The following is a 16,272-nucleotide window of genomic DNA, read 5'->3' on the forward strand; positions in this document are numbered from 1 at the left end:
GTCTAGATACGACACTGGCTTGTGACAAATACGTAAGCATCCTGTCTGATCACCTGCATCCATTCATGTCCATTGTTCATTCCGACGGACTTGGGCAATTCCAGCACGACAATGCGACACCCCACAAGTCCATAATTGCTAAATGAACACTCTCCTGAGTTTAAACACCTCCGCTGACCACCAGACTCCCCGGACATGAAGATTATTGAGCATATCTGAGATGCCTTGCAACGTGCTCTTCATAAGAGCTCTCCACTGCCTCGTACTCTTTCGAATTTATGGACAGCCCTGCAGGTTTCATGGTGTCAGTTCCTTTCAGTACTACTTCAGACGTTAGTCGAGTCTATGCCACATCGTGTTGCGGCACTTCAGCGTGTTCGCGGGGGCCCTACATGATATTAGGCAGGTGTACCAGTTTCTTTGGCTTTTCAGTGTATAATAAAACGTGAAATGGTGGCAGAAACTTCGTGCTTGACTGACAAATTATACGAAATGCGTGTAGAATGACAGCAGCAAAACAAGTAAGTGTTTTCACGCTACACAGCAAGGGAAACGACCACAACATCAAAACTCATGATAAGCAGTAGAATGTCTTGTAGATTTAAAGCTACCAGTACATACAGTTAATAGATTCGTGTGAGAAAGAAACACGTATTGTGCTGAAACATGTCTGGAGAAAAATAAAAGTATGAAATGGTTTCTTGCAAAAGACGGAATTCCTCAACAGTTCTTCTTCTCAAGCACAAAATAACAATAGCTACACCATCCAAAAGATTATTATAAATGTAACCGTATTTTCAACTGACATAACGAAGAAAACATGTTTTAAGGGGACAATATTCGTTAGGAGACTACAGATAGATCTTGAAATGACATGTAGAGTGTATGAGATAATCCCTGTTAATTAGTTATTTACATGTTCCATAGGTCATTTGAACGAATCTTTTACCGAAATAATGTGGAACGAGTCAGTTTACAGGACTTGTAAACATGATTAATGCTAATGAATACATTAGCATTTTACTCCTACTCATACAACTACACTTCAAAAACTACACTTAAGTAGAATTTTACCAATGGAACAGTTGTCCAGGAAATGATTTTAAATGAGATGTAAACATTGGTCCGCTACCTGTCAGACATTTTATACTATTAGGAAAATTATCAAAAATTTTTTATTGCTGCATGTTACTGAACTCCTCTCTCAACCACCGACAGTTCTAAGAATGAGTAACAAAGCCCATCATTTCCTCTAGTTTTGTAGCTATGTACATCACTGTTCTTCTCAAACTGTGATGGAGTTTATTTGACTCACTAGCGAAAATATGTATTGTGAAAGCACAGTTAAAAGCCTAATTCCTTGAAGAGATGGCTACCTGACATCAATGGGTGAACACCACAAAGTATTCTTAGTGCTCGATTTTGTGCAATTAGTACTTTTTTTCTAAGTGATGAGTTACCTCAGAAAATTATTCTGTACGACACTATTGAGTGGAGACGTGCAAAATATGTCAGGATATTGATATGTTTGTTTCCAAGACTAGAAATTATACGAAGAGCAAAAGGAACTGAACTTATAGTTTGAGAAGCTCAGTAATATGCGTCTTCTTGTTGAAGTTTTCAGCAATATGTACACTCAAAAGTTTGGGGCATTCTGCTTTATTGTTACGACTCTATTCCTTGTACAGAGTTGAATGTAGTGTGCTGTTCTTCAGCATTTAAGGAGATTCTATTTTCAGAGAACCAGTTAATAATTACTTGGCAAATATCTTTTACTAACTGTTCTGTTGGTTTGTCTCTAATAGGATTTATTACATCATTAGTACAGTCTGCAAAAAGTACCAGTTTTGGTGTTCGATATAACATGGGAAGTCATTCACACATGGACCCAAAATTGTACCCTGTATGCCTTGCTTTGGAATTTTGCTGCAGTCACCAAAAGTTTCTACATTTTTGACGTTGTCTGAATTATCCAGCACAACCTTTTGCACTCTGTTTGTCGAGTGTAATTCCCCTCAACTATGTTTAGAGCCATCGGTTCCATAAAACTTGAGGATTTCTGAGAAAATATCGTGATCTACAAAGTAGAAAGCCTTGGAGGAATTACAAGAAATACGAATAGGCGATATATTATTATTTATGGCTTGCACTATGAGTGAGTGAAGGTATAAATAGCATTTTCAGTTTAACAAAAATAAATTGTTTACAGTTATGTGTGCTACTACTCTTGAGTACATTATTTTTCCGAATATTTTGGAAAAAGGAAGGAAATTGGAAAATAATTGTTCAAGTCTGTATTGTCACCTTTCTTGTGAAGTGGTACAATAATTGCATATTTTAACCTGTCTGGAGAAAACTTTCTGTGCCAGTGATGGGCTGCATACGTCGCTAAGGACATTACTTATTAATTGAAATAACATTCACTCCGGAAGAGCTTTTGTTTTTCATAATTTTATAATTGTGTTAATTTCAGTGAAGGATGTTGATGCTTAAATTTTTGTGGAATGGCATTTTTAATATATTCAATTGGTTCTTTAACTGAAACATTTGATCCTATATATGCTGCTACGTTTAGAAAGTGATTTTTAAAAGTACACAACACTAAAATTTAGTTTGATTTTTGATTCTTGTACAGTGGCAAGTTACTGTGTCTTCCACTTGACAATGTCTCATATACTCATACTTTTAATCTTATTATCTGCGTTATTTATTTCTATCAGGACCTGCATACTTCTGGAAATGTTAATGACTTTTCTTAAAATACTACAGTATTTTTTGTAGTATGCAAGTAATATTGGATCTTGACTTACTCTGGCCTTTTCATAAATTGCCCTCTTCCTCTTACATGAGATTTTAATTCACTTAGTTGTCCGAGGCTTATTAGATTTTTTAATGGATCTTATGAACACATTTTGGGGAAGCAACTTTCAAATACTGACACAAATTTGCAATGGAATCAACTGAATCTGACATTAGCACCTCTTTCTACACATACCTTATCCAAAACCACCCCTCTTACCTTAAGACACTGTATCCTGTTCTCATTAATAAGCCTCCCTGTTTAGTATGAGCTACCTCTGCGCTGTAAGATTCTGTATTGTTCATCTCCATTAATTGTGTGTCATGATCAGATAGACCATTACCAGCTGTGTATACATAATTTATTCCAGTCTGAACTCTGTCTATAAAAATGTTCTCAGTCTGTGTCCTACTATTTTGCTGCTCATGAGTTGGAAAGTTGACTGCTGACATTAGATTGAAACACCAAAATAATAATTCTAGTCGATTTTCTCTGTTCGTATCTTTAAAGGAATGTACACTGAATTCTTCACAGAGAACTAAATGTTTCTTCTTGTCTGACAGGTACTTCAATAGTGCATCCATATTTCTCATAAACAGCTGAAAGTTTCCTAGAGGGGATCTGTAGACTGTTACAATTAATCACAGAAGTATTCTGCACTAACAACTCACAAGAACATACTTCTAGGCTCAGTTCAACACGAAAACTATTTTTTTCAATATTTTTGACTTCGTGTCCAACTTTTAGGTATGTTTCAACTCCTCCTTTTTCCATATTAATTGTACACGAAAATGATACAAGTCTATGAAACTTGATACTTAACTTCTCTATCCCTGTGTTTACATGGTGTTGAGAAAGGCACATAACGTATATCCATAAAGAATTGCCCACATCTTCTAGGTGTGGAATAAGCTCATCTATCTTGTTTTCCAACCATCTAATGTTTTAATGAAATAAATTTACTTTATATTCCTGGAAACTGTTGAACTTATTATGGTCTGTTCTAATTTCTTTCAATTCTGTCTGTAACCTGTATCTAACCTAAAAAATGTGCCCCTTTGATTCTAGTAATCACAGGGATTTAGTCTTGTGCGCTTGTGGCCCCCACCTTATACTTTCCTTCTCCCTCCTATTTAGGTGCAAACCATGGCTCATGTATCCCCATCTCCCAATTGCGTAACAGCCATGGCACAGATATGAGACTTTGTTTCAATCAAAAGCAACTCGAAAAATTCTTCGTTCGCGCGGCTAAGCCGTGTTAACCTACGGCAGGTCATGTCACTGCAAAACTTCGACAAAGCCCACACGAATGTGAGCTATTGCTGTTCCTGTTTTCTCCAGGTCATCTCAAATGCTATATTTTAAGTTGTTAGCCAGGCTGTCTCCTGTCCCTTCTACAAAAATAACAAAACCTGTACATAAGGCTCCTAAATTCTCTGTCACCTGGCCAAGCTTGACGGTAGAATTCACGATGCTTGTGACATGGTATTCTACGCCTAGTTTTTCCTGTGGCAACTGGCGTACACCTCTTCAGCGACTACCTCCTAATAGCAAGTCAGTTTTCTTTCTATGTTACTTTTCTATCGACTAAGCGTTAAGGTCGTTGCTACGAGTCTGATACGCCCTATTACGCTCAAAAACTGGTTGAGGCTCTTCCCCTATTTTAAGTAACAAGTCAAATTAGTTGCTAACCGGAATTTTAAATGCGATTTCTGGCGTGTTCTCCTTTTCCCTGTTTCATTTCACCTTCTTCCAGCTTCCACTGGTTCTTTCCCCGTTCAACCTACCTAAATCAAAATATGCCATTTCTTATTCTGCCTGGAGGGAGCAAATCTTTTTCCCCTGTTCCACCATTTTTCTAATCTCGGCTACATAATTTACAGCTCCATGGTAGAGCCTCATCTAACACTTTTTAGCTTTCCCAATTCATTCTCCCCAATGAAATACTAGTTCACTGTTCTGCTATATTTTTCCCATAGCCTGTAGATACTGGTGTTGGAACACCTTTCTTAAATATCAAAACAAGGCACCCGAAATCTTCTAGCTGTACGTAACTAATGTGCCTGGCATGAAAGCACCGATTTTTGGTGTTTAAACCACAACAGCGAATTCCGACCACATTTGTTTTCAATTTTTACACGTTTTTCAGACGATTTTGCCAATAGTTTCGACACCAGCATGCGTATCAATGTGCTCATCTCCTAAAGAGCTTTCGAATGTCGTCAAAACTTGTTTAACAACATTTTTTGGCTATCTGTGAACCGTCATTCACCGAAATCTATATTTCATTATCTTGAAGCTTGGTGTTCCGTCTTACGCAGCTCACTCACAATTAACATTGTTGCGGAGAAAGAATTTAGTGCACAGAATAGTTGCTAATGATTGTCTTTGGGGGCGTCATAGGGTGCCATTCTCTTTGTGATGCGGTTCTGGAAGCAGACTAAGGCTTGAAAGTCAGAGTGTGAAGCTGGAATCACCATTTACACAACAGTTTATTATAGAAGAGGTCTGTGCAGTAGTCGTATAGTAGGTCGAAGCTGAAAGCAGTTCATTGGAAAACTTCTTTCACATCACTTATCTCTACACGAGTTATAAATCGTTGGCGAGTTGCGGAGACACTCTATGGAAGGGTTTTGTCTGCTCGGAATGCCACGAACCTTGGCTGCATACTGAAAATTTATGAATACATTGTATTTGCAGACGTTAATTGAATGACTAATCCTGGGTCAGCGTTGTTAAGATCTGACCTAGCGTGCCGGTATGCACGGCAAGACAAAAGGACCTCGTGTTTGTGCGGGACCTCTGGTGTTAGATGCAACGTATGGATGCTGCCTGCACTTTTCATGGCCCTAATTAGACGACTTGTCTAATGTTCCATTTCGGTGGCAATTTCTGAGTTGCAACGTACGGGAAGTTATAATTAGAACTTAGCTTGCAAGCCTGGTTTGGCGCAATATTTCTTTCACAGAATTGTCAGCATTATTCACGTGCTTTCTTTGTGACTGCGGTTGAAGTTATAGTTCAAAGCGTGGGAGTTTGTTTCATGTTGCAGGGTTGATAGTGGTTTTTCATTTATTCACCCGTGAATGTACGTCACAATACACGTTATTATTCCACTTATTTAGTACTATTACGGGAATTACTAATTCTGTGAAATTCCTTTCTTCTGTTTTTGATGCTTTGCCATCTTGTAAACCACGTGGTCCGAGGACATATGTAATCTCGAAATTTAATTCTGCTGTCTCTTTGGGTAATAGGAATTTAGAGTCACGTCAGATTATCTTTAGTCATTTTCCATTGTGTTACAATTTATACTTTATTATGATTTTCTTGGGTTTTCTTGGGTTTTCCCACGTAATCACCTATTATTATTGAAACTAATAGCTGATGCCAGCGCAATTTACTGAACGCATTCTGCCTTCAGAGAAATCTTTATTCAGACATGCTCTCACCTGCAGGAATGGTTTTAACATCTTTGCATTCACTATACAACAAGTGTAACACAGGTCTGTACTGCTGAGGACTTCAAGAATTCCTGCTAATCCTGAATATTTGCGAATAGGTGTTAGACTATACAACGTGGGGTTCACTACCCCATAGAATGCATTATCTCTGTAAGACAGAGTGGAAATAAGTTTTCAGATCGTTCTAGGAGCTTTGAGTATTTGATGATAATTTTTGCATTCCCTTATATTACTCGTTCCGCTACGAACGTCCCTCCTACTTTTTAGTGTATCATCAATTAACGTCAGGTCGCGTTAGTAATCAGCCAAGAGTCAAAATTTTATATAAAAAGTGGTATATTTTCAGTGGATCTACACTGAAGTCACGTTAGTTAAGTACTGAAATTAAATTTAAAAAAGGTGTTGTACTAAATTGAAGACTTCCATAAGAATTATTATTTTGTCTGTTTGCAGCTACGCACTGCCAATCCCACGTTGAATCACGTGAAAATTTGTGTCTCTACGTATGAGACACACAGCCGCTGTCACGTTCTGCCTGGAGACTTATCTGAGGGAAGGACACTTCTGCACTGATCAGCTGTGGAGTGTACTTGCTAACGTGCACAGTGCAAACACTCCACCCTACATCATGTGGCGAGAGGCACATGCAGGTATTGGTTGGTCACCTAGCAACGTAAGCTACCTCATGACCCCCGTTACGCTTGCTGATTAAACCCACTTCCAAGGGTTGCCCTAAAGCAGGCCATAATTAAGATACATTTGTGCTATTCTAGTTGACGCAATGAACGTCCAATTGCATACATTGTAGATAAACGTAAGTTCATGAATGTGATGAAGACATACGTTTGAAGTTCTCTGAGGCTGTAGATACTGCGATAGTGAATAGTTCAGTAGTCAGTTCAATTAAAGAGGAATGGACATCTCAAAAAGGGGCAGTCATAGAAGTTGGAGAGAAAGAGCTTTGGAAGACTTGAAATCAAATAAGGTAGAAGGGATAGATAACATTCCATTGAAATCTAAAATCGTTGGGGAAAGAGGCAACAAAACGATTAATCATATTGATGTGTGGAATACGTCAGACTGGCGATACAGCATCAGACTTTCGGATGCAATATCATCCACAAAATTCCGAAGACTGCTAGAGCCGACAATAGCGAGAATTATGGCACAGTCAGCTTAACGGCTGATGCATCTAAGTTGCTGCTAAGAATAATACACAGCAAAATGGAAATAAAATGAAGTTCTGTTAGATGACGATCAGTTTGGGTTTAGAAAAGATAAAGGCATCACAGAGGCAATTCTGACGTTGCAGCTGATAGTGGAAACAAGACTGAAGAAAAATCAAGACGCGTTCGTAGGATTTGTCGACCTGGAAAAAAAGGTTCGACAGTGTAAAATGGTACACGATATTTGAAATAAAAATAAAGGTCAGCTATGGGGAGAGACGAGTGATGTACAATTTGTAAAAGTACCAAGAGTGAACAATAAGAGCGGAAATTATCCCCAGAATCGGCGAGCAAAGGAATATACGGAAAGCATTGACAAGAAGAAGGGATAGTATTCTAATATGGTTCAAATGGCTCTGAGGACTATGAGACTTAACATATGAGGTCATCAGTCCCCAAGAACTTAGAACCACTTAAACTTAACTTATCTAAGGACATCACACAAAACCATGCCTGAGGCAGGATTCGAACCTGCGACCGTGGCGGTCGCAGGGTTCCAGACTGAAGCGCCTAGAACCGCTCGGCCACTCCAGCCGGCAGTATTCTAAGACAACGGGGAATAGCATCCATGGCGTCCTCTTCTCTGTTCGATGCAAAACTGTCCCTGTCGACGGATGAACTATCAATGGCCCATTGCATTGAGGATGCAGAAAACACACTACATTTGGAAGTCTTGCTATTAGACAACACGTAAGCTAAGATAAAATTCCTTCGGGTTTTCTGAAATCGTTGGGGAGTGGGAAATAAAAGATTATTGAACTCTGTGTGTAGAAACCAAGAGTCTGGTGGCGTACCTCCGGAGTTTCCAGTCTTAGTTAGAGGCTGCTTATCTAACGACTTCCAGAGGCAACAAAAAATTGTTTTCAATATTTCTTAGCGCTGCAGTCATGGACTGTGCGGCTGGTCCCGGAGGATCTTCGAGTCCTCCCTTGGGCATGGGTGTGTGTGTCTGTCCTTAGGATAATTTAGGTTGAGTAGTGTGTAAGCTTACGGACTGATGACCTTAGCAGTTAGGTCCCATAGGATTTCACACACATTTGAACAATATTTCTTATCATTATTTACCGAAACTAAAAATTTAAAAGGCTATTATAATCTAATTATTAAGAGAAATCACGTTACGTTAGAGGTTTAACATCACAAGCATTATAGTTAGAACTGTGTAAAGGTCTTGAGGCAGTCTAACTCACTGTTTGCAAATTACTCAGACTATCTATATTCATACAACATTTGAGAAACTGATAGCACTTAGTGATGTGTCGCTCACATCGACACAAGGAGACAGTGATCATGGTTTAGAAAAGTTTATTAACTAAGGAAATAAAATGTCTGCATCGATAATAATAACAAAATCACAATTACAGTGTCTCACAGATATGCAGACTTGACAGCAAGGTGATTCCAGAGTCAGACAAAGTAACACAGTTAAGATCTTCATAGAGAAATACACTTGTATGGGAAATATTCTGAGTCTCATGAAACTGTCGTGAATAACATCAGCCTAGGAACAGAAAAGTATATATCCTGAATGCGGTTCGATTGAAAAAAGGGAAACAACGAAGAATGCTGAATACAGCGACGTCGGCCCCTACGATGGACTTTGTCCTGAAACGATGGGTTGAATAACACCTTGTAACACCATAGCTCTAATGCTGTACTGATTTATTTTGCTTTTATTTCATTTAACGTTACATTGCTGTGCTTCTGTAAATGTGTTTGTTTGAATAGATAAAACAAAACTGTATACTCCTTTCTTTCTAAAAACTTTGAGTCATGGTGTGATTCTATGCGGTGTAGTATATTGTCGTTTAAATGCTTTGTCCCATTTGGAGGGAACAAAACTTACTGTATATGATTGTAATTTTGTGTGAATAATTTTTGGTAGAAATGTCAATATGTGCAAATATTCTGTTTTATTTAATGTATTTGGTTGCTGTTATGTAAACTGCTGATCCTCACTTAGGATTCTTAGTTATTCTGTATGTAAAAGTTGTTGTGGTTCCCCTCGGGAACGGAACTGTGTAGCGCGCGCAAATTGTGGCTGGCCTATGTAGAAAAGGTGGAACTGATAGTGAGTCGGGGACGAGCTACAAGTCGTGGACGAGCTACCAAACTGTGCACTGTCATGTAAATGTTGCATATCGTGATGGTTCCGAGAGAGGCTTTTCCTGCCGCTTTCCAATGCCTCGGATGGATGGGTAAATAGCTGGAACTATTATGGAATTTGTATCTGTCGTCGCCTGAAAATAATAGGGTGTTTCGGTATCTCTTATAATTTTGCAAATAGTTTGTGCTGCTCCAGTTGTTAGCTTCAATTCTAAAACATATGTATGTGTCAGAGTTCATTGCACTCGCGTGTGACAAAGTATAGGTTGTGTTTATCCGTTAAAGTTACTAAGAACTATTTTCTTGAACGAGAATGTTAATCATTCTCTTGCCTAGTTAGGCTGGCGACCGTTTTCTTTATCAGTTAAACAGTGCAGATAGGCAAAATTTTGTTTGTTACTGTTCAAATATTTACGTAATTCTGACTTTCTTTTCCGATAAGCCACCTCCGTTAGGTGCAACACGGTCAACATAGCAAAATTCCTCCCAGAGGGTAACACTGCTCTGTTGCTTTATACCATAATTACGCTAGCAAAATAATTCTGTTTTGCAAACTGCCTCCAGCTTCGAGGTTATGGTATAGCAGTAGCGGACGATAGTGTTATACGTGGCGCCGCGTGACAGGAGGTTGTTCAGTTCAAGAAAAAAATATAAGTAGTTATCATTTTACAAACATAGAGTGAACATAAAACGTCCAGCGGCGCGAACCTGTGCATCATTTGACAGACCGGATAGTGAAAGTTCAGTTTAAATTGAAAATAAAAGGTATCAGTACTTAATAATAGCTAAAATGGACAGGAAACTAGAAGTAAATCTAAACAAGCGAGAACAGAATGCAATCGAAAGTAGTTCAGGCAGCACACCAACAGATGGCATTACGCGCGAGTTAAATTACGTACAATACCACGCGTACATCAATGAACAGATCGAAGCTATGTATGTCGCGCGTACTAAGCAAGACTATATGGGCGATGTTGTTGAAGACAGTGGCTATGCAAATGAATCGAGGGATATTTTTGAATCACCAATAACAGAAAGGGGTGTAGGATTTGAACACGAAAATGCAGTAGAATGTAAAAGTGAAAAGACACTAGATCTGACTGATTTGCTTAGGATACTGTCTGCGCAAAATGACAATATTAAGGCGCAAATTGCAGCACAGGGACAGCAAAATGCAGCAGAAAATGACAATATCAAGACGCAAATTGCAGCACAAAGGCAGCTAATTGCAACACAGTGTAGTGATATTAGTAAACAAATGCAAGAGCAAGGTAACAATCTTAGTAAACAGATTGAGAAGGTTGATGTAAAAGTTGACAGTGTGAGTAATGAAATTAAAAACCTCAAAAGCGAAATTACTGTCATCAATGGCAATATTGCCAACATACAGGGACAAATTGATGACATTAACGAAATATTTGACACAGAAGTAATTAAAATACAAGATCAAATAGAACCCTTAGTCAGTACTAAAGTAGACGAAAAGGTATTCGGTATTAAATCCGAAATACAAACAGAATGTAACGCGGAATTTGCACATATTAAACAGTCTGTAACAGAAAAAAGTAGGGAACTAACCAAACAGATTGTTAATTGCGAAAAGAAGTGTGACCATAACACTTCACAAATCGAAGACAAAATGTATGACTCGGAAAGAAAAATACAAACTGGACCTACACATTTTACAGAAAGGATCCCTTTCAGCAAAATATTAGAGGGCGAGGAAAAATTCGACCCTGCAAAGAGGCATAACGGATGGCACCCTCTTGATTTTGTAGAGAATTGCGAAAGGAACTTTCCTGAATATTTATCTGACCAGGAAAAAATTAATGTTGTAATCAGTGCCTTAACGGGAGAAGCAAAAAGGTGGGGGTTGAATCTGGATACTAACCAGATGTCTTTTGAAAACTTTAAACAAAAATTTATTGACGAGTACTGGTCAGAACAAAAACAAGACCAGTTGTGGCGTGAGTTTCTAGTGGCCAGGCTATACGATACCAGGGGTAGGCAAACCATGAAAGAGTTTTGCGAATCGTGGTATAGAAAACTAATAAACCTAAAAGCAAGAAGAACTGAAGCCGAGATCGTTTGGGTTCTTTGGCAGAAACTGCCTGAGGATTCTAAACGATATGTTGGGAATACCCATAGAAGTTTTTCTGCGTTTCTGGAAAGGGTAGAGGATGAAGATCACTGGCGAAGAAATCTCGAGTCCCGTCCCGATAATAACAACAATTATTCGCGGGAAAGTAATGACCAAAACGAACGACCTGAAAACGATAGATATCGTGTAAACACGATTCAAAGAGGTCGTGCGAGAGGCAGGGGAAATTATACTACCCGCGGTAGAGGATACATTGTGCGGAATTTCCAAAATAGAAACGAAATGGAAAACTGAAAACCGCGTTTGTTACGGGCCGGATTCACACGGAAACCGGTTTTGGGCCCAAAGAAAAGGGGTCAATTCATAAATCCGAGAAGGAAAGATGTAAAATACGGGGCAGGACTGTTAAGGACGCGCCTATAGAAGACGGGCGCGGAGTGATACATAGTGGCTTTCCCAGTGCGAAGTCACGAGACTGTTTGTGCTCGGGGCAGCGCTTGCTGGGGCACCGTACATTGCACTTGGCAGCACACACAAATGGCAGACGTCAGAACAAGATGGCTGCCGTAGAGAGGAACAGAAGAGGCGGGATCGGACACTTCCGTTGGTCGGTTTCAGCAATAGACGAATGTAAAAACGAAAATAAAGTTAGTATGTTATATGATAAAGATAACTCAGTATCGGAATCGTGCGAAGAGACATTATTAAAGAAAGAAAGGGAGCCAGAAAAGGCGAGTGAAAAGGAAAATATTTGTACTGTTACTGATGTTTGTGAGATAAAAGACGTAGAGGTGGGAGAGGTTATGATGAATAAAGAGGAAAGGGAGGTAGAATATGCCAAGCAAAAGACGTGTGCACAATTAATAATAGGTGAAAATGATGTAGAGGAGGACGTTAGTAATCATGACATTATAAGCAGTGCAGGTGAAATTATTGTTGATGGAAAGGTGCTCTGTGATTCTAATGCAGAAGGGTCTAGTATGAATTTCGCACGATTACCTGAGAATGATAAAGGGGAAAAGGAAATGAAGGTTATCGAAGTATATGACGATTATACTAAGTATGAAGTTAAGGCTGAAATCGTTCAAAGTGATACAGCTGAAGTGCCTGAGTGTCCAAACGATATGCATTGTGTAGAAGAGGAGTCGAAAAACGAATTGGCTGAAACATCTAATGATAATCTGCCTCACTGTTTAAAAGTTGCTTTCCTGCTCGAATCTGATAACGAAATAGAACCTAGTGATAGCTCAGACGAAGGAGAGACTACAGATTCAGATACAGATGAGTTTTCGGAGGTCGACAAACATAATTATACCTTTACAGAAAGAGGTTACGAAAAAGTTAATGACATCTGTTCGAAACAAAATCCGGAATGCGTAACTGAAACAAAACCGAAAGAGCGGCCAGATGACACTATATTAGGGCAGGCTTTACTTAATGTAATGAAAGAAATAGATTTACAGAAACCTAAAGAACCTCCAGATATAAATAAAGTAGAACGTGAATTGTTGAAAATCTGTAAAGATGTAGAAGTCCACAAACCCAAAAAGCCACCTGGAAAGACATTATGGTTGAGCAGGATCTGTTATGGAAGAACAGGAGGAAAAGGGTCACAGAATTATTAAACAAACTACAATACCTGTAAATGTTTATAACACTGAGCTGCAAGTGCTTTTAGACACAGGATCCCAAATCAGTGCCATATCAGAATCTTTCTTTGGTCTTATTTCATGTAAACCAGGACTAGTAATAATGTCTGTGAGTGGAGTAAAAATTATAGGAGCTACTGGTAGGTCCAGCAAGCCCATTCAAAAACAAGTATTGATGGATTTTGAAATAGGAAGTCGAAAATTTGAACATGATTTGAATTAAGTGCGGAATTGATTCTAGGTATTAACTGGCTAGACAAGGAAAAGGTAATTTTAGATTGTGGTAGTGGAACTGTTAAGATTAATAGAGAAACCAACACAATAGAAATTAAATTTGAAGGTGACAACCAGGTCCAAGATGCTAATGTAGAACCTACATTGTTAAAAATTGAATCTGAAAATGATGGTTTGTCCCAACTATATGAAATATACCATGTAAAAGATTTATTGCAGTATGATCAAAAAATTGACAGCTTCAGGGAAATTGTTGATGTTATCCAACAAACCTCATATGAACAGAAAGAGGATTTATTTAATATCTTAGATCATAACAAGGAAGTGTTCTCTGATAAACCAAGTGTCGTAAATAACTTTGAATACCGAATGGATGTCCTGGAGCATGAACCATTCTTTGTCAGGCCATATCCTATACCTGTAGCTAAGAAAGAAGCAGTACAAGCTGAAATTGATAAAATGTTGGAATGGGGAGTAATAGAGAGAAGCAATAGTGAATACAATAGTCCACTTATTATAGTCAATAAGAAGGATAAAGGCGTAAGAGTAGTCATTGATGCACGGACACTGAACAAAATTGTCAGGAGAGAAGTGGACAGACCTGAAAATTTAGACGATTTATTACAAAAGTTCCATAATGTAAAATATCTAACTAGTTTAGACCTCACTGATGGATTTTGGCAAATCCCATTGCACAAATATTCTAGGAAATATACAGCTTTTTTGTTTGCAGGAAAGTGTTACCAATACGAAGTTGTACCATTTGGTTTAAATACCTCTGTTTCTGTTTTCATTAGGGCTTTGGATTCTGTGTTAGGAAAAGAACTTTGTGCCAGATTGACTGTATATGTGGATGACCTATTGATTGCTACTGATAACTGGGAAGAACATTGTGACCTGTTAAACAAAACCCTTATTGCTCTTCATGCAGGGAGCATCACTTTAAAGTTAAAAAAAGTGTGAATTTGTGAGACAAGAAATTAAATTTTTAGGACACATAATAACCACATCTGGGATTGGCAAAGACCCAGAAAAGCTTAATGCTATTGAAAAGTGCCCTCCTCCAAAGAACAGGAAACAGTTGAAAGCATTTTTAGGTCTTTGTGGGTTTTACCGCAAATTTGCGAAGGGGCAAGCTTTCAACAGCCCACATTTGAATAGCTTGTTGAAGAAAAATAGTGTATATGTTTGGATCTCCGGGGGGACTACTCACGCCTACTGAGGCACGCAAGCCTCCCCACCAACGGCAAGGTCCATGGTTCATGGGGGGGGGGGGGGGGGGGGACTACTCAAGAGGATGTCGTTATCAGGAGAAAGAAAACTGGCATTCTACGGATCGGAGCGTGGAATGTCAGATCCCTTAATCGGGCAGGTAGGTTAGAAAATTTAAAAAGGGAAATGGATAGGTTGAAGTTAGATATAGTGGGAATTAGTGAAGTTCGGTGGCAGGAGGAACAAGACTTCTGGTCAGGTGATTACAGGGTTATAAACACAAAATCAAATAGGGGTAATGCAGGAGTAGGTTTAATAATGAATAGGAAAATAGGAATGCGGGTAAGCTACTACAAACAGCATAGTGAACGCATTATTGTGGCCAAGATAGATACGAAGCCCACACCTACTACAGTAGTACAAGTTTATATGCCAACTAGCTCTGCAGATGACGAAGAAATTGAAGAAATGCATGATGAAATAAAAGAAATTATTCAGATTGTGAAGGGAGACGAAAACTTAATAGTCATGGGTGACTGGAATTCGAGTGTAGGAAAAGGGAGAGAAGGAAACATAGTAGGTGAATATGGATTGGGGGACAGAAATGAAAGAGGAAGCCGCCTGGTGGAATTTTGCACAGAGCACAACATAATCATAACTAACATTTGGTTTAAGAATCATGAAAGAATGTTGTATACATGGAAGAACCCTGGAGATACTAAAAGGTATCAGATAGATTATATAATGGTAAGACAGAGATTTAGGAACCAGGTTTTAAATTGTAAGACATTTCCAGGGGCAGATGTGGACTCTGACCACAATCTATTGGTTATGACCTGTAGATTAAAACTGAAGAAACTGCAAAAAGGTGGGAATTTAAGGAGATGGGACCTGGATAAACTGAAAGAACTAGAGATTGTACAGAGATTCAGGGAGAGCATAAGGGAGCAATTGACAGGAATGGGGGACATAAATGCAGTAGAAGAAGAATGGGTAGCTTTGAGGGATGAAGGCAGCAGAGGATCAAGAAGGTAAAAAGACGAGGGCTAGTAGAAATCCTTGGGTAACAGAAGAAATATTGAATTTAATTGATGAAAGGAGAAAATATAAAAATGCAGTAAGTGAAACAGGCAAAAAGGAATACAAACGTCTCAAAAATGAGATCGACAGGAAGTGCAAAATGGCTAAGCAGGGATGGCTAGAGGACAAATGTAAGGATGTAGATGCCTATCTCACTAGGGGTAAGATAGATACCGCCTACAGGAAAATTAAAGAGACCTTTGGAGATAAGAGAACGACTTGTATGAATATCAAGAGCTCAGATGGAAACCCAGTTCTAAGCAAAGAAGGGAAAGCAGAAAGGTGGAAGGAGTATATAGAGGGTCTATACAAGGGCGATGTACTGGAGGACAATATTATGGAAATGGAAGAGGATGTAGATGAAGGTGAAATGGGAGATATGATACTGCGTGAAGAGTTT

This window comes from Schistocerca serialis, chromosome 5 (assembly GCF_023864345.2).
Source record: "Schistocerca serialis cubense isolate TAMUIC-IGC-003099 chromosome 5, iqSchSeri2.2, whole genome shotgun sequence".
NCBI lineage: Eukaryota > Metazoa > Arthropoda > Insecta > Orthoptera > Acrididae > Schistocerca > Schistocerca serialis.